This window comes from Trichosurus vulpecula, chromosome 1 (genome assembly GCF_011100635.1).
Source record: "Trichosurus vulpecula isolate mTriVul1 chromosome 1, mTriVul1.pri, whole genome shotgun sequence".
Taxonomy (NCBI): Eukaryota; Metazoa; Chordata; class Mammalia; order Diprotodontia; family Phalangeridae; genus Trichosurus; species Trichosurus vulpecula.
The window spans coordinates 469,348,836-469,369,324 of record NC_050573.1 but is presented as its reverse complement, the minus strand read 5'-3'; the positions used below and the strand labels follow the sequence as shown (position 1 = coordinate 469,369,324).

Here is a 20,489-nt window from a genome sequence, read left to right as displayed (position 1 = left end):
CATTTTCTCCAGCAACTAGCTTGGCACACAGGAGATTCTTATCAAGTACTTGGCACTTAGTAGGTACTTAATAAGTACTTGTTGGTTGATTAGAATGAAGTCTTAGATTTAGAACATTATTTACAATACATCACAGGTACTCAGTGCAAGCTCAAACAGCTCTGCCTAAAATTGCTATCTTCTGTCTGTGGTGGCAGTACAGAGCAGACAAGTTTTGCCCTACAATGTGCTCAAACTCAGAAATAAGTATTAAAATATTGCCTAGTAACTGATACAGCCACAGCTGATCTGAGATCTAAATCCAAGTCGGGGAGAAGTTTAAAGGTTTTGACACACCCTGTGTGTGTTACATTTATAAACTCTGACCCTGGATTATACACCAAGTGCTGGGGAATGCGGAGTAAGGCTTGGAGTCAGACCAAATAATTGATTTTCAGAGCTTACCAGGTTTGAATTCTACTATCAGGTTTCTATTTCCTTATTTGGCAAAACTCTTTCATTTTTTCTTTCAAATATTTGTTTTGTAGGGTAGGGGAAATAGTATTGTGGTCCATAGGTCTCCATTCATTCACTGGGCCTCTTCCTGAGAATGTAAATATTTTCAGGAATTCCTTTTCTTGCTTCATTAAGTCTGATCTAAAGAACTCTGATCTCTGACTCCCAGGACAGAGCAATTAACATGCAAAGAGTGCTTCGGTGCCAAAAAAGGCACGCCTTCCTCTCTGCGGGATGCCTCAGGAGGAAGAAGGTAGGGAGAAGAAAGAGAAATCAGACCTTCTTGAGAGACTAAAGCAAATCCAGTGAATGAACAGAGAGAACGGGGGTGAAATAGAGCGCAGAGATGGAAGGCAGGAGACTTATGTAACTCTGGACAATTACTCACCCACTCTAGGCCTTGCTCTTCTCATCTCAATCTCTAAAATGTCTGTACTTTGATCTGTAAGGTTCCTTCCATCTCAAAAATGCTATTAAGGAATCTATCTAAGAATATATTCAAAGATTATATCTGTGTACCCGTACCAAGGACAGCTAGGTGGTACAACGGCAGGCCTAGAGTCAGGGAGACTCATTTTCCCAAGTTTAAATCTGGCCTCAGATGCTTACTAGCTGTGTGACCCTGGGCAAGTCTTTTAACCCTGTTTGCCTCAGTTTCCTCATCTGTAAAATGAGCTGGAGAATGAAATGGTAAGCCCTTCCATCATCTTTACCAAGAAACCCTCAAATGGCATAATGAAGAGACTAACATGATGGAAACGAAAGAACAACACCAACCCCTCCTACACACACCAATTATCCTTACAAAAGGCCCAGAAATCACCCATAATAACTCAGCCATAATCTCACTGCCACTTACAAAGGCCAACATCTTGTGAAAAGCAAATATAAAGCAAAATTCTTCTGTGAAATGATGATTTTCCTTGAGGTTTGAAAACAGGTTGTTTGTTGAACTCTCTGTTATGAGAAAATTTTTTGCGCCAATTTTTGTATTAAACACTAAATAGCAGGAGGAGCTTTTGTAAGACACGTTCCATTTACGCAATGATAAAAAATTCCAAACCATACTGCCCTGCCCCACCAGCAAGCTTTTAGCAGGGTTTTCACTTGGGCCCTCATTCAGTGTTTTATCTAAAGGCATTAGAACAACATTAGATGTGTGACATTCTTTCCTGTTCTAAAATAAAAGTGCCTGTCCACAGAGATGATATTCTCAATATGCCCTGGACAGGAGATGAAGAGGCTGGAGTGATGGAATCTGAGAAGGTGTCAATCAGAAGGCTGCTGAAATGGGAATTACCCTATAAACTGATGGTAGACTTGCAAGGCAGTCATAAAATTTGAACTTAAATGAGAAGGCCTATCTCGTAAGTTTACGAGGAACAAATGGTAGAATCTGATTTTCAGACGATTTAAAGGAAAAATGCTCAGTGAAACAAATTTAACTCTGAAAACACGCAGAGCTTAGTGATCTGGGTTCAATTTCCAGCTGTGTAGTTTTGAGCAAATAAATAACATGGGCAGTTAGGTGGCACAATGGATAGAGTACTGGGCTTGGGCTTCAGGAAGACCCGAGTTCAAATCTGCCCTCAGACACTTACTAGCTGTGTGACCATGGGCAAGTCACTTAACTTCCCTGAATGCCTCAGTTTCTCGGGCCCCTCTTGAGGGTGTTGCTGGCTCACCTCCTTTACAGAGGTGGTTATGGTGTTGTTGTTATCTGTTCTTCCTTTCAAAGAGGACCAGTGACATCACAGGGTGATGTCTTGACTCATTCATGAACTGGATTTAAGGGAGGCAGAGTTGAACAAAGTCATCCGTCTCACTCTGTCTTCCAGAGGCATCCAAGTCCAGTGGTAAGACAAAAGTCAAGATGCCTGGTGATGGCCCCGGATGCAGTTGATGACCTTGGCACCTTCCATATCTGTCTAAGCTCTAAGTGCTCCACAGTGTCTGCTTCATGGCCTTGGAACAAATTGTTATCATCCACCCACTCTTCAGGGAAACCTCACAAGGCTGGGTAGACATTCCCCTAACTCACCAATGGGTTTGAGGTTTATTAGTTACCCTTAACCTGGTTTAGCCCACATGCTGAGATAATTTTGTAGGGGTGTGTCTGGTTCCAGCTTCTCGGAGCTACAGATGAGAGCTGATTGGCAGGTGGATATCAAAGGTGGATGAGCAGAGGTGCTAGTCCCTATGAATACCTCATACACCCCAGTTATGGTAGAACCATTGACAGTGTAGTTATAGCTCAATATGAAGTGAAAAATGTACCCTTTGATTCTCCCTTTTAGAAATTATCATCTAAGGTGATCGGGAGAATCAGGCCACATGGTTGGCACTCCTAGCTAGGTTAGGGATCCAAGGTCACATAGACAGCAAGTAGTACAACATAAATTCAAATCTAAATCTCGTGACTCCCAAACCAATGTCCTTTTCACTACACCGCTCTACACTGTTTTGGAATTCTCTTCTCAAAATGAGCATAAAGGAAAAGCATACCTAGAGCCTAAAGGCACATGATGTTGTAATATTAATTAAGGTGGGACTTTTTAACTGTTCTCTCTTTTAGAATGCTAAAGTAATCAAGTGCCTTTGGTTAAGTCTTACTAGGTACAAAGCCTTAGGCCCACACCCTTTTGCTGGTTAGGTATGAAGCCTTCTGGCCCTAAGAAGGGTATATAAATTAAAAGGTTACATTTTGTTTGGGGCTCTAACTCACTGGAAGAGAGTTGGTGTGGAGACTTTGGGTAGCTGCTGGAGGCCCCCCTCCCCCGCTCCCCTAGCTTTGAAGAAAACCCAGATGTCGGTGCTTCTCTTTTTGGTAACTGTATATGTGATGTCTTGATCAGACAAAGCCTGTCAAATTGTGTTATTTGATCTGTTGATGTTTTCTGTTTGTAACTTCTATTTGTATTTGTTCTGAAGTTCCCCCTGAACTAAGTGAATGACATATGTATGTTTGATTAAAGTGAGACTGTTAACCCCTTAACATTGCTTTCCTTAGAAAAGCAAGTCAAAGAACCTGTGCTGGCAGCTCTTGTTGCTGGTCTTGTTGGGTCTTACACCCCCACAGCAGCTGCTTGCCACACTGTTGTCACAGATGCTAAATATTCTATTCCTCACAAGCTCTGACAAAAGTCTATGTTGTCATGTCTAGTGTATACAGGGGCTCGTGAACCTTTACTTCTGTCTGAGAAATGTGATGAAAATAAAGAGTAAGAAACAGTAGAGGGTGAGAAAGTGGAAGGATTTCAGGATTAGGAGTCAAAAGTCCTGAGGCCCTAGGTCTTGCCACTGTGTAATGCTGAGCTTGTCACTTAGCCTCTAGATCTCAATGTCCTCATTTATAAAACAAGATTAGACTTGTTCTCAAAGTCCTTTCCAGCTCTACTCTGCTTACCTTTGAAAATATATTTCAATATAAATTAATGTAAATTATAAAAATTCAATATTAAAAAACATTTCATTTAAATTTCAACATTTAAGTATATTCAAAGATGGTTAATTTTATAAATGTTGCTCTATGTCATTTTTATAAAATGAATATGTTGATCCCATTTAGTATCAAATGACTTTCATTACATATGAAACATATACACCATCTTTATTCTTATTAAATAATTCCAGTAGCATTAATATAGCCATCATTACAACCTACAGGGCAATATTAGCTTCTATCATTCACTTAATCCTAATTAAACCATCTTTTTTCATTTTTCATTACAATCAACTTTAGATAATTAACTAGCACCCACACATGCACGACTGCCAAGTTTTAAATCTCAACTCAGTTCTGTCTTCCCTTATCCCCTCTTCAAACTTTGGGACAATCTCATTCTGTGGTCAGAATGAAAGTATGTTTTGGGTCACAGAATAAGAAGATAAAGGCTAATTAAGTTCCCACAAACCATATAATACACATGCAAATAATTTTATGTGAAGCCACTATTCATAATTAGTCATACCACTGGTTTCCTCAATCAATCAACAGGTGGCCAAAGTCTCCCACTGTATCCTGGGCCATCTCCAGTCCTCCTGATCTATACCTGGCCACTGGACCCAGATGGCTCTGGAGGAGAGAGTGAGGCTGGTGACTTTGCACAGCCCTCCCTCACTTAAATCCAATCCACTTGCATGCTGTGGCATCACCTTCCCAATGGTCCCCTTTGAGAACACAGGACAACAAACAAAACACAACGAACAAGCCCAGATAATTGGGGGCAAACTATATTCACCCCAAATCTAGAACATCTATAGTGCGACAGCTTTGTGTTAAAGCTTGGGTAGGATGAGATGAATAAAACACAGTTCCTGCCCTCAAGTAACTTACGATTTAGTAGGGGAAAAAAGATACTTGCTCAAATAAATATGCCATGAAGTTGAGGGAATTAAGCATTTATGAGAGGTACAAGCAAAATGGGCTATAAGAGAAAGGACTTCTAGCTCTGACTGGGTTGGGATGAGGGAAACCTCATTGAAAAGGAAGTATTTAGTCCAGGCATGAAGGACGGCATATATGAATGAGAGGCAGGATGGTGTATATGCTGTATTAGATCCAGCCCAAGGCCAGAGCCTCACGTACCACCCCTTTTGCCTCCAGGGCTCAACTCAGCACCTGGGCCTCAGATATCATCAAGCTCTCTTCTCTAGGACCCAACCCATCCCCTGATATCAAGCTCTAGGATCAGAGCCCCAGACACCCCACTCCCACCTCCTCAGGGGACCTGAGACTCCAACAATGGGTTCCTTGAGGCCCTAGCCCAGGATCACAGATTCAGATACCAGACCTTTTGTTGCCACATCTTTGTCAACAAAAAGAGCCAGTAAGACCAAGTCTGCTATCTCTTTTTTCTTGACAGCTGATAGAAAACTGATGTTCCCCTCTGCCATTCACGAGTTCCAACCACACTCACATAAAAGATACATCACCGGCCTCTGGCTAGCAGAAATCACTACCTTTCCAGACACCACTTTTCTTTCTCTCATTGAAACCCACCCATCCCAACCCAACTCTGCCGGCCCCTTTTCCCACTGTGTCCCTCTGAACTCCCGCTTTGGGTCTAGCTTGAACAAATCTGCCTTCTTCTTAGGTCTGTCTCTCCTGATTCTTTCATCTTCCGGCAGTCATCAAGATCTGGCTCTCCAGGGACGACTGTATTTCGGGCCATCCCTCATAGTCCCTGCCGCATCTTCTCTCAGGTCCCCTGACACAGATCCTGGAGCAGAAGTTAGCTTTCTCTGTGTTTCCTATGACAATTTCCATACAATCGCTGTGGCAGCCTATAGAGATCCGGGTGACAATTATCTACCAGCCCTCATTTGTCTTTCTCTCTTTTCTCAAGGATCAGCATCTGGAGTTTAGTCTTCTCTCTTTGCCTCTTTGCCCCAATTCCCTTTTTTTGTGGGGGGGTGGGGTGGGGAAGGGAAGGAAGGGCAATTGGGGTTAAGTGACTTGCCCAAGGTCACACACAGCTAGTACACGTGTCAAGTGTCTGAGGTCGGATTTGAACTCAGATCCTCTTGATGCCAGGGCTGGTGCTCTACTCACTGCACCACCTAGCTTCCCTCTCTGCCCCAATTCTTGCCTAAATCTTAAGTGATTTCAACATACATGTTGAGGTTTCCTCAAGCGTCCTGGCCTCCCCGTTCCCCCCATGACCTACTCCTTCACTTTACTTCAGCTGAACATAGGTATGATTATACCTTTGATCTCACCATCACCCCCAAGTGTTCCATTTCTATGATTAAGAAATTCCTGCAATTCCTCTATACAACCACTACCTCCTATCCTTGCCTCACTACTTTTACAACTATTCCTTGTCCTCTCTGTGACCTGCAGTCCCTCCACTCCTCAGTGCAACTACCCCAGACCACCATCCCTTTTCTGGCTTCTCTTTCCTTTCTTCCCCAGTTTTGATCTTATAGTTAATCACTTCACCATTATACTGTTTTCTAGGTACTACAGTGAATAGAGAACTGGTCCTGGGGTCAGGGAGACCAGAGTTCAAATGTGGCCTCAGACACTTACTAGATATGTGACTCTTGGCAAATCGTTTAACCTCTGTTTGCCTTAATCCACTGGAGAAGGAAATATGCCAGGCATATGTAAGTGCTTTACAAATATTTTATTCTACCCACACAAAAACACTGGGAGGTAGATGCTATAATTATCCCCATCTCACAGATGAGGAAGTCGAGGCAAACAGACTTCTCTGGGGCTATGATTCTGGACTCAAACACTCACAGAACCCGCAGTCATTACAGAGGGAAAGCGTGCCTATTCCCATCATACACTGGACTCCTGTTTCTTAGGTAACCAGGAGTGGTCCGTGGTCTCTGAAGAGATTTCAAGGTGGCCCTTGGGGCCTTCTCCATCTGGCAGAGTGGGAGATCCCAGAGACATCTCAGAGTCAACTTGCTAGGACGGAATCTTTAAATCCACCTACCTTAAACCCAACCCTTTCTCTGAGTTCTCTCTTTCGGTAGAGGATACCAACATTCTTGCAGTCATGCAAATTGCAAATACCAGAGTCACCCCTCACTGTCCCTCAATGTTCATTTCTAATCAGTCAGTAAGTCTTGTCAAGTTCACCTCCTCAGCATCCTTCAGGTCCTTCTTCTCCGTTTTCTCTACTCACACTAAAACACCTTAGTCCTGGGCTTCACCACCTCTTCCTTGAACTGTAGCAATAGCCTTCTAAGTGATTTTCCTGTACCCAGTGTCTCTCCTCTCTCCAATACAACCTCCTCACAGCTACCAAATCCATTTCTCAAAAGCACAGGTCTGATTGCGTCACTCACCTGCTCAATAAATTCTATTTATTTCAAGGATTAAATACAAATTCCTGAGTTTGGATTTAAAGCCTGTTATAGAGGCTTTCAAGAATGAAGCCATATTATCCTCCCTCACATACCCTATACGCCACCCGTTTTTCTGTTTTAGCCAGTAACCCTGAGTGTCTTCCTCTCCTAGACTGACTTTTTTTTTGACTAGGTAAAAGAAGCCATCCTCTGCCTGTAACAACAGTGTGCCTAGGAGCTACCGTGGCTGTGTAAGACCAACAACAGCACACAGGAAGGGCTGCCAACCCACAACTTTCAAGGGTTAATAATCTCAGTTTAATTCAACATACATATATCATTCACTTAGTTCAGGGGGAAAAGATCAGCCCCCTGAACTTCAGGACAAATACAAACAGAAATTACAAACATCAAGAGACACACCTTGTCTGTTTCAAATCACAATTCAGTTACCAGAGAAGCACCAACATCTGGGTTACAAAGCCGGGGAGGGGGCGGCTTCAATGGCTTGCCCAGAGTATTGTCACCCTTTCCATGAGTGCACCCCCAAAAGTGAAACGCTAACCTTCCAGTACATATATCCTGTTCAGGACCCTGAGGGCTGGAGGCTCGCCATTTAGAGTGTGAGAAACCAGAGTGTGGGAATGCTCCAACCATGAGCACCACATCATATACAATTCAATGACTCTTGATTATCTTAGTGCAGAGAAACACTCCAAAGCAAAAGATCCCACTTTACCTGCCCCATTCAAACCAAGGCCAGACTCATCGAAGGCACTTGACAGCAAAAAAAAAAAAAATCCTGCCCTGATTACCATTACACTGCCTCATTTCTTCTCTAGCCTTAATGACTGAATAGACACTGCCTCAGACAAACTGAGATCCATTAAAGACCTTAGCTTGAAAAGGCCAAGGTCTCCCACTGCATCTAGGGCCATCTCCGGGCATCCTGATCTATGTCTTGCCACTAGACCCTGAAGGCTCCAGAGAAAGTGAGGCTGGTGACCTTGCACAACCTTTCCTCGCTTAAATCCAATTCACTTGCAAGACGTGGCATCACTTTCCTGAACTCATGGTCCTCTTCGAGAACAAACGCCAAACAACAGCAGCAACGTGCCACCCAAATTGGCATTTTTGCTATTCCTTATACTTAATGTCTCATCCCCTTTGCACTGATTGTTCCCAATGTTTGAAATGCTTTCTCTTCTCACCTGGTTTTATTCCAGGCATAGTTCAGTTGCCACCTCCTACAGGAAGCCTTACCTGATCTCTCTGGTTGTCAGTGCCCTTTCCCTCTCCCCTCGTTAGATTTGTCTTTATTTTGTGTCTAAAAATCTGCATACTAGTTGTTTTCTCCCAGTGGAATGTGAGCTTCTTGAGGAATGAGAGCTCCAGTTCTGTTTTTCTTTGGATCCCCAGTGCCCAGCATAGTGTCAAACATATAGTAATACTCCATTTAATTGCTTACTAAATTGAATGAAATTCTTGGGGCAAAGACACTTGTTCAATCCAGACCACCAAGAACTCCCTAATTTCTGAATTTCTCAGTCTCTATGATAGGGCTATATGCATGAATTAATTACAAATCATTTAAATATTTAATGTATTTACAATTGGCCTTTTACTGGCCTTTTCAGTGACAAAATGCAGCCATGAGCATTTTGGGCAAGAGAAAATTGGCAGAGAAAATAACCAATCAGCAAAAACTTGTCAAGAGAATTGCTGAAACAAAGAACAATTTTTTAAAATCTATTGAACAACAAAAGTATCCAAAATAAAAACTGAGTAGTCTTTAAAGACTCAATAGAAAAAACAGAGACAACAACCTTGTAACCTAATTACACATGAATAATCACAGCAAGAAGGGTTAGTATAAATGGTGGCAAGGAATTGAGTAAAACACCACCTGATCTATAACATGGGAGAGTGCCTACTCAGTGGGAGCTGCCAAATCTGAAAAAAGGAACCCGAGTGAGAGAAATGTGTTGTTGAAGATAAGGAATGTTGACCTCAAGGCCAAACTACCCCAAAGGTATTTGCTCAGAGACCTGGGAGTTAACCTAGATTTTTTTTCCTTTTGTACTTTAAGAGGAAGGAGGAAAAATTGAAGTAGCAACAATAACAGCCTTTCAACCTGACAGAATGGAGCTTTTGCCCAGACTGGTTAACACAGCAAACTTGTCAGAGCTATTGGTCAGAACAGGATTTTCTAGTCTGATTGAAATCTGAATGCTTGATCTGATTGTAAGATGATGCCAATCAATCAGTAAGCATTTGTTAAGTGCCTACTATGTGCCAGGCACTGTGTTAGGTCTAGGGATAAAAAGTCAAAAGTGAGACGACAGTCCTAGAAGGAAAGTCAGACGTGTTCTGTGGGAATACTTCTTAAAACAGTCCATTAAAAAAAAGTGGTAGCCTAAGTAAAGAAATTATGTTTCTAAGGGAACTACTATGCACCAGTCATTGTGCTAACCTTCCCACCCCCACCAGGGAATACAAAGAAAGGCAAAATACAGTCTTTGCCCTCAAGGAGCTCACAATCTAATAGAAGAGACAACATGCAAACAACTCTGAACTAACAAGTTATATACAGGACAAATAGGAAGTAATCAACTAAGGGAAGGCACTGGAATTAGGAGGGATTGGGAAAGGCTTCCTGTAGAAGGTAGAATTTTAGCCAGGGAAGTCAGTAGGCAGAGATGAATAGGAAGAGCATTCCAGGCATGGAGGACAGCCAGTGGAAATGTCTGGAACTGAGAGATGGAGTTTCCTGTAGGCAGAACAACCAGGAGGCCAGAGTCACTGGACTGAAGAGTATGTGGTGAGAAGTAACGTGTAACAAGACTGGAAAGGTAAGAGGAGGCTAAGCTATGAAGGGCTTTGAACACCAAACAGAGCATTTTGTACTTGATCCTGGAGGTGATAGAGAACCACTGGAATTTATTGAGGAGGAGATGACATGGTTGGACTTGTACTTTACAAAAATCACCATGGTAGCTGAATGGAGAATGAACTGGAGTTGGGCAGAGGCTTGTAGAAGGCAGATCAGCCTGCCAATGATTGCAACAGTTCAGGTGTCAGGAGATGAGGGCCTGCACCAGGGTGGTAGCAGAATCAGAGGAGAGGAGGGGCAGGGCAGTACATTAGAGAGATGTGGCAAAGGTGAAATCGAGAGACTTCGGCAAAAGAATGGATACAGGGGGCAAGAGATACTGAGGAACTCCTCAAGAGGCATGATAACTAGGTTGTGAGCCTGGAAAACTGGTGGATGGCAATAGGGAGGGTTGGGGGAAAGATAATGAGTTTTGTTTTGGACATGTTGAGTTTACATGATATCCATTTCAAGATGTCTAACGGACAACTGGAGATGTGAAACTAGAGGTCAGCAGGGAGGTTAGGACTGGATAAAGAGATTTAAGAACCATCAACCCATGGGAGAGGATGAGATCACCAAGTGAAATAGTAGAGGGAGAAGAAAGAAGGATCCAGGCTAGAGCCTTGTGAGACACAGGGTTAGCGGGTGTGACTTAGATGAAGATCGGGCAAAGGAGACTGAGAAGAACCAGAGAGAAGAAAGTACCAAGGAGAAGAGGGTGACCGTCAGTACTGAAGACTGCAGAAAGTCAGGAAGGATGAGGACTGAGAAAAGGCCACTGGATTTGGCAAGTAAGAGATCACTGGTAACTTTGGAGAGAGCAATTGTGGTTGAATGATGAGGTAGGAAGCCTGATTGTAAAGAGGAGACAAAGAATATATTAATTTCTTATCAAATTTAAACAATGTTAGGCTGTATTTTTACGTAATATGTACACTTCATAACACATATGATAGCCAGGCAGTGCAATGGATAGAGCACTGAGCCTAGAGTTAGGAAGAGCTGAGTTCAAATCTGGCCTCAGACTTACCAGCCGTGTGATCCTGGGCACATCACAACCTCTGCCTCAGTTTCCTCAACTGTAATATAGGGATAATAATAGCACTACCTCCCAGGGTTGATGCGCGGATCAAGTGAGATAATATTTGTAAAAACCTTAGCACAGTGCCTGGCACATAGCAGGCATTTAGTAAATGCATGCTTTCTTCCTTCTTTCCTGCACTAGAGTCCCTCAGACTAACCAATCTACACAATATGTTGATGCTGTCTTTGAGAAGACTTGGTACGTAATTTTATTCTTTTCAATTATTATATTTCCCGTAGTTATATCTTTGCCTTCATGATATACCACTGGTAAAATCAATCCCACCATGTTATTAGCACATTATTTATACAAGGCCTTGTGACAGGTGCTGCTAAGAACACAAAGATGAATAAAGACACATAGTCTCTGAAACCTCAAGGAGCTTACATTCTTTTTATTTGTTTGTTTTTAGTAATGCTCTTTTGTTTGGTGTTTTGTTTTTTGTTTTTTTTGGGGGGGGCAGGGCAATTGGGGTTAAGTGACTTGCCCAAGGTCACACAGGTAGTACATGTGTCAAGTGTCTGAGGTCGCATTTGAACTCAGGTCCTCCTGACTCCACGGCCGTGCTCTACTCACTGCACCACCACCTAGCTGCCCCAAGGAGCTTACATTCTAATAGGGAAGAAAAGACATACACTCGAATAACTGTAGTTATACAAATTATTATAATACAAGATAGTTTGATAAACGTGCCAAGTCAAAGGGGTAAAATGGAAGGAAAAAGCCTATCTACTTGGGATTTGGGGAGGGAGCTATTCAGGGAAGACTTCATGGGGAAATGGTATTAATGTGGGACTTTAAGAAAAGGTAGAATTTCAAAAGACAGAGACAAAAGTACTGGAACACTCTGTTTTTGTTGTTCGTCCTTCGTTCTGGAAGAGGACTAATGACATCATGAGGAGGATGTCTTGCTTTGCATATGAATTGGACACGAGTGGGACAGAGCTGTGCAAAATCATCCATCAACCTCACTCTCTCTTCCAGAGTTATGGAAGTCCAGTGGTGAGACAAAGGTCAAGATGACTGGTGTTGGCCTGGGATGCAGTGGGTGATGTTGGCCTTTCTAAATGAAGGTCTTTCCCAGGGCTCGGTTTGTCTGAGGCAATGCCCATTCAATGATGGAGGCCTTAAGTGAGAACTGAGACAAAAGATGGCCTAGTTTGCTATCATAAAAGACTTTCTAGTACAGAGGTAGCTGGGTGGCTCAGTGGATAGAATATCAGGTTTGGAATCAGGAAGACCTGATTTCAAGGCAATACCTACCCATTCAATGACTAAGAGCTAGGTAAGAATTGAGACAAAAGACGACCTAGTTTGCAATCATAAAAGACTTTCTAGAATAGAAGCAGCTAGGGGATGCAGCGGATAGAACACTGGCCCCGGAGTCAGGAGGACCTGAGTTCAAATCTGGCCTCAGATACTAGCTGTGTGGCCGTGGGTAAGTCACTTAACCCCAATTGCCTCGAAAAACAAAAACCTTGATTTCAAATCCTCCTCAGACACTTACTAGCTATTAAGTGTTCCTGGGTTAAGAAAAGAGGTTAACTCTTTTTGTTTCAGTTTTCTCATCTGCAAAATGGGGATAATAAATAGCACCTACTTTCCAGGGTTGATGTATCAAATGAGATATTTTCAAAGTGCTTAGCACAGCGACTTGCACAGTGAATGCTACGTAAATGTTAGTTATTATCATTATTTTAACCTTTTTGTGTCATGGACCCCTTTGGCAGTCTGATAGTCTCCTCAGAATCATATTTTTAAATACATAAGGCTACAATGAAAACCAGTGTTTAATGAAAATAAAGACATTCATTTTCTCCTCCTCCCAATGAATGGACCCCATGAAATCTATCTGTAGGCCCCTTGTGGGGAGGTCCCAGACCTGTGCACTTCATTTTAAGAACTGCTCTTCTAGATGGAGGGAATATCACATGCAAAGAGACAGAAATAGGGCACCATGGAGCACTGGGGGAGTAGTGAGTAGTTCAGTTTGACTGGAAATAGAGAGTACTACAGAGCATGTACAAGGGTGTGGCGGGAGATAAGGGTAGAGAAATAGGCTGGGCCCACACTATGTAGGGTCTACTATGTGGCCCTAAGGAGTTTAGCCTTGATAGGCTCTAGAAGGCTTTGGAGCTGGGATAAGAGCTGTGCATGAGGAAGATTAATCTATCAGGGGAGTGTAGGAATGGGTTAGTTGGGGAGGCCAGGAAGGAGGCCAGCTAAAAGCTACCGAAATAGTCCAAGCAAAAGGAAATGAAGGAGTTTGAATGGGGCTAGCAGCCGTGGGAAAGGATGCAAGAGGCATTACAGAAAGAAGCCAGGTCACTGGACTTTTTAGTCACTGACAGATCTGGAGGATATCAAAGATGATTCTAAGGCTTCAAAGACTAGGTAAATATGTGCATAGGAATGCCATTGGCAGGAAAAGAAGCAGGGCAAAATTAGTGAAAAAAAGCATGGGGTTTGAGTTAGAGGACTGACATTTATGACTTTGGACATTTCTCTTCTGAAAAATGAGGACATTGGATTAGGTATTCCCCAAATCTATTTTTTTAAATGAAATAGGGAAATCATAACTCAGGGAGCTCCCATTCTAGTGGTGGAGACAACACATACGGAAGGCTTCAACTAGATGTCAGATGGAAAGATCCCATGGTCCTTGAGAGCTGGGACTGTCATGCTTTCCTGCTTCTATCCTCAGTACTTATCACATGGTAGCATTTAGTAAATGCTTCCTTCCTTCCTTCCTTCCCTCTCTTCCTCCCTCCCTCCTTCCTTCCTTCCTACAAAAGGCTCACAAATACAGATCTGGAAGTGACCTCAAACATCATCCAGTCTGATCCTGTTATTTTAAAGATGACAAAACTGAGACCTATAGAGGGAATGTGACTTGTCCAAGATCACCCAGGTAGCAAGGGACAGCGCTAGAATGTGGACCCAGGACTTCTGGATTTGAACTCAAGTGTTCTTGGTGAAGTAGAAGGAACACTAGATGGGAATCAGGAGATCTAGGTTTTAGTCCTGGTTCTGCTGCTAATAAGCTGTGTGATCTTGGGGACTTCATTTACCTCTCGGATCTCAGTGTCCTCATTGGAAAAAGAAGGATTAGAATACATTAACAGAATCAGGAGATCTAGGTTTTAGTCCTGGTTCTGCTGCTAATAAGCTGTGTGATCTTGGGGACTTCATTTACCTCTCGGATCTCAGTGTCCTCATTGGAAAAAGAAGGATTAGAATACATTAACAGGTGGAAAAGGGTCTTAGGAAAAGGAAGTGAGACCTGCCTTGCAGTAAGAACAAGGCTAGGCTATCTCCACCCACCATCTCAAAAGGGGATGATCATTGAGATGTAATTGACCCATGGAACTAAAGCTTAGGGACAGTGATTCAATGCTACATCCTTGCTGAATTCTTTTTCCACAATATTGTTAAGTAAATCTTTTCTTAAATGTTAAGGAAGTCTATGAATGTTTCATTTTGTTTCAATTCTGAAACTGACCTCCCAGACCATCTCGAGTCAGGCCTGACTCAAAATAAATATATTTTAAATTTTATTGATGCGGTCAGGACAGTGGTGCTCAACAAATAATTTCTTAAATCAACGAAAAATACTGTTTACACTAGGGGCATTGTACAATTTGACCCTCAGTAAAACCAGGTGTATAAATCTGTGAGGTGCTTTGCAAAGGGCTTTACTCTTGTGAATTTATACACTGTTAACCAGAACTATTTTTTGGTTATTTGTTTTATATTGTTAAATAAAAAGGCAATCCAAAATTAACTACTCAGATGAACCTGGAAGCATATTATCATTTCCACGTTTCAAAACACATTCATTTTTTCAGGTTTCAGATATTTCAAACACTCAATAAGTGTTTATTAAACTGTTACTATGTGCCAAGCACTAGGATGGAAGCTGGGGAAGACAGATGCAGAAGTGAAACAGTCCATGCCCTCCAGGGCCTTACGTTCTATGGAGGACATGTGTGTGTGTGTGTGTGTGTGCACACGTGACTCCTCCTTCCTCCTTAAAGAAATATATACATATATATATATATATATAAAATACACACGCAATAAATACAAGGTGATTTGTGGAAAGAGGGAATCAGCAAAGGCCTTGTGTATCTGAGAGCTTAAGCTGAGTCTTAGACAAGACTAGAGACCCTGAGAGTTGGAGGTGAGGTGGGAGTGCATTCCAAGCATGGGGAACACCATGTACATAGGCATGAAGAAAGGAAAGGGGATGCTTTGTATAAGGAACAGTAAGAAGGAAGGCTTGATGGCCTGCAGAGAGTGTTTTGGGGATTCATATATAATAAGCCTGGACTAATAGGTCGGGGTCATGTGGTAAATAGCTCCAAATATCAATAGAGTTTATATCTGATTCTAGAGGTAATTGGTAGCCACTGGGGTTTACAGAGTAGGGACATGACTTGGTAGGAAAGATCACTCTGGCAGCCTTGTGGAGGAAGGGATTGTAATGGGGAGAGACTCAAAGCAGGGGAAACCAAGAAGGAAGTTATTATAATAGTCCACTGAGAGGTGATGAAGGCCTAAACTGGAGTGGTGATTATGTGGGTGGAGAGGAGTGGACTGATGCCAGAGATGTGGAGGGAGGTAGAAAGGACAAGATCTAGCAACTGATTGGATGCGTGGGTTAAGAATGATGAGCAGAGTATGACTTGGAAATTGAGAACCTGGATGACTGGAACGATGGTGCTGTGCTAGACAGAAATAAGGGTGAGTTCAACTAAATAACACATTCTCCTCTGGACAAGACAGACAAGTGGTAGAGGTTCCAAAGACTACTTTAAAAGGCACTACACTTTGCCACAATCAACCTTCTGGAAAATAGAGTGTAGCAAAATGTTTTATGTGCTAAAACTTGTTTAATGGAGAAAAACCAATACAGAATTGCACTCAAAACAATTTTCTGGTACACAGATTGTCAATAAAATATTACAAAATAAGACTTCTATACTTTTTTTTAAACCCACTCTTTCATTATGAACTCAACTTTCTCCTACTCCTCCAGCCCTATCTTTGCATTGCCTAAATGCCCTCTTTCTGTAGAAGGCCCTACCATTCTTCCAGTTGCCCAGGCCTGAAGTTGTGAAATCATTTTTCCCTTCCTTCTCCCCCCACCGCAACAGCCAGCTGAGGGCCAGTTACCCAGATCACCAGCCCTACACACCTTAGCAGATGACTTCATAAGACTCAGTAGCCAAGGAAGTATCACCCAGTGACATGCTAGCCTTCTGGTGATGAGCCTCTCTCTAAACTTAGCAAGGCTGGTCTTTGGCTACAGACACAGAGTCCATTGCCAGGCAGTACCTGAAGTCTTTCTAGACTGACATGACCCATCAGAGCTTTTGCTCTGCTCATGTAACTGTTGAGAACCCAGAGTCACCTCTATGCCATGATGAATCACCAGTAGGACTTTAGTGGAGGATTCAAAAGGAGTCATAAAATAGATAAAGTTTTACGTATTAGTTCTTGGGTATCAGGACACTATGACTGTCAGACTTTTATACTCTACTTTTCATTAGGGTCATAAAAGGACTAATATAGAGGATATGTATCATATATATGGACAATATAAAGGACATAAAGAACATCAAGTCCAACCTTCATTTTACAGATGAAAAAATTAAGGCTCAAGAGAAGTAAAATTACTTTGCCTCGAAGTATACATGGGTACTGGGTGGTGCAGTGGTAGAGTGCCAGTAGAGTGGTAGAGAGAACTCATCTTCCTGAGTTTAAATCTGGCCTCAGACCCTTACTAGCTTTGTGGCCCTGGGCAAGTCACTCAACCCTGTTTGCCTCAGTTTCCTCATCCGTAAAATGAGCTGGAGAAGGAAATGGCAAACCACTCCAGTATCTTTGCCAGGACGGCCCCAAATGGAGTCACGGAGAGTTGAATACGACTGAAATGACTGAACAAAGACAACAACAAAAGTACAAAGGGAATAAGTGTCAGAGCCAGGATTTGGACCCAGGTCATCTACCTCTAAATATAAGGGTGCTTACAAGAGGTAGCATGGAACAGTATGTACAAAGCCTGAGTCAGGAAGACCTAGGTTCAAAGTGCTGCTTTTGTCACATGGGCAAGTCCCCAAACCCTTCTGTGCTCCCGATGACTTTCAGATTATGAGGTGCTCAGAAGGTGCTGATCGGCACTGGTGGAGGGCGTTTCCTCATCAGGAGTTCCCTCTCCCAGGCGAGTCACGGGTCCCATTCCAGGAGAGGATGACATGGATTTCCTCACCTAATGACTATTTAGTTATTGCAGATTTTAAACAAAAAAGTGAACAAATGCTAACAATGTGTAACTTGCCTTCAAATGGTAACTTTTTAAAACCTATATTATCATTACAACTTAACCTGGCAGAGAATAAATGTTTATTCATTGATTATTAAGATACGACTCTGAAAAGGACTTTTAAGGTAAAATTTTTATAAATGGTTGATGCATGGAATTCAATGAGCTGTTTTACTCTTAATAGTCTTTTTTTAGCCTTCTCACTATTATTCCATATTATTAACTATAACTTTTTACTGTGGAAAATGACATGGTTAGTATGTTCTATATAGGACAGGCACAGCAGGGCCCAAGCGACATAGTGGGTAACTTGGACTTGGGAAGTCCTGGGTTCCGGTCCTGCCTTTGACATATACTCGCTGGGTGACCAGGAGCAGGCTATTTAATCACTCAGTGCTACAGATAACTCTCTAAGACTATCTATTGCAGGCAAGCAGTTGTTCTGATGGCGGCAGCTAGGGGACTCAGTGGATAGAGCACTGGGCCTTGGGCCTGTAGTCAGGAAGACCTGAGTTGTTCATCCTTTGTTTTTAAAGACCAAGGACATGGGGGGGTGATGTCTTGACTTGCATGTGAATGGATTTAAATGAGGAGGAGTTGCAGAGTCATCAGCCTTACTCTTTCTTCCAAAGTCATCCAAGTCCAACGGCAAGACAAAAGTTAAGATGACCAGCAATGGCCTGGGATCAACGGATGACCTTGGCACCTTTGATGTCTGACCAGGCTCTAAGTGCTCCACGCTTCCTGCCTCAGCTGCCCTCACAGCCATAGGAACAAATTGTTCTAATCCTCCCATTCTTCCAGAGGAACTCCTCACAGGCTTGAGGTAGATGTCACCCTAACTCACCAACAGGTTTGAGGCCTGTCAGTTACCTGTCTGCTGAGATGGGGTTTTACAGGGGTGTGGTTGCTGGGCACGGGTGAGAGTTGGGAGGTGAACACCAATGTGGATGAGCAGCCCTGAAAGGGGCTCAGCAGGCCCTCCCACCAGAAGTGCTAGTCCTCTGTGGACACCCCATGTACCTCCCTGCACATAGTAGATGGTATAATAAATGTTTGTTTCCTTCCCTCTCTTTGCTGTAGTGAGGACTCAGTTGAAATTAAATTAGTTCAAATCTGGCCTCAGACACTTACTGGCTGTGTGACCTTGGTCAAGTTACTTAACCTCTGCTTGCCTAGGAGGCAGCTAGGTGGATTGGTGGATAGGGCGCTGGGCCTAGAGTCAGGAGGACCTGAGTTCAAATCTGGCCTTGGACAACTGCTGGCTGTGTGACCTTGGTCAAGTTATTTAACCTACATTTGCTTTGATCTATTGGAGAAGGAAAAGGCAAACCACTCCAGTATCTTTGCCAAGAAAACCCTATGGGTAGTATAAGTCCACAGGGTCATGAAGAGTTGAACACAACTGAATTACAAGTTGTTCTTCATCAGTGGAGGCAGTTTCTATACAACACAAATATTCCAACAATATAAAATCAGAGGGCCAAAAAGAAATTCCAGAAATCATTATCTATTTATTTGGTAGAAATGTGATCTTCAACTATGTGGGCCTACTCAGCCACAATAGATATTTATGCCTGTTAAATGCTGCAATGTACATAACTCAATAGAGGTTTTACTAAAAAGTTGGAAAGCGTTGCCACATTCACGTTGATGCCTGCTCCCATCTTGTCTGAGAATTTACTCCATCAGTCTGGAGAAAGAAGATACTAATATTTTCTTTACAAATGCATGATTTTGCTAAACTGAAACTAGTTTTCCACCATATCAGTATGCCAAGTAAAGCACTCCTTCCCTCCATCTACCCTCATGCCCCTAGATTTATAATGAGAAGATTCACTATCACAATTCAATTTCTAGGTCTACAAGCAAAATTTTAGGAAAGACCACCTTATTTTTGTTTACTGCAAAATACATAGCTCTCTGTGGGCAAGACGGCCCTCCCTGCAATGCAGGCTTGACTGAACAGTATAAACACCTGTTCATACTAGAGAAACTCCAGAAACCCATTGCTATATATTTCTGTACTCTGTTTCACATGTATTGACAGGAAATCAGTATAAAGAGACAATATAGTATACTAGAGAGAATTCTGGATTGAGCAAATGTCTGGTCCATAGATGATCAGAACAACAAAGGACCCAGATTCCAGTTCTTGGACTAGTCACTCTGAACCTCTCTGGGCCTTACTTCCCTCATCTCTAACATTAGGGGGTGGGACTAGATGGTCTCTAAATCCTATGACCCCATAATCTGGTGACTAAAGAAATGCCTTGTTGGTCAGAGATTTGATTTGTAGTCCTATTTTTATCCCCTGAAAACCTGTGTGATGCTAAGCAAGTCACTTAAGTATTCTGTGCCTCAGTACTTATAGCTATAAAATGGAGATAAACATACCTGCTTCTTCCAATATTTCTGGTAATATTATTTAACTGGAGCAGAAACACAGACCTTTCGGAAGAATGAGACTTAGCAAAACCTAATGTGGTACTCGTTATACTAGAGTATCGAGGAGTACTGAGGTCACAACAAAAGATTTCCTTTGAGGATGCCACACCCTGTCTGTGCAATACTAGGTACATCATGACCAAAGAATGTTAGAGTTAAGAAAAGGCCTTAGAGCTCATCTCATTTTGCAGATGAAGAAACTGAGGCAGAGAGAAGTGAAAATGATGGCCAAGGTGACCCAGATGATCAGCAGCAAAGGCAGGATACAAACTCTGTGCCTCTGAGGGCAAACCCAGTTGTCTTTCCTTGTCATCATGCTCCTCCCTCTACATAAAACTTTATGTTCATTTGTCCAAATTATGGTATTTAAGGTGGTGAGGACAAATTCAATTTACTATAAAAATAAAATTCGAGGTAAGATCTACAGAACAGCTACACATTTCTTTTTTTTC

At 42.4% G+C, this 20,489-nt stretch overlaps 1 protein-coding gene across 9 annotated transcripts in view; it reads right to left on the bottom strand.

Annotated features, from left to right (window-relative positions):
* The window catches only part of CAST (calpastatin), a 133,277-nt gene that overhangs the window by 73,856 nt on the left and 38,932 nt on the right, over positions 1 to 20,489 (bottom strand). The gene's annotated exons all lie outside the window — the stretch shown is intronic.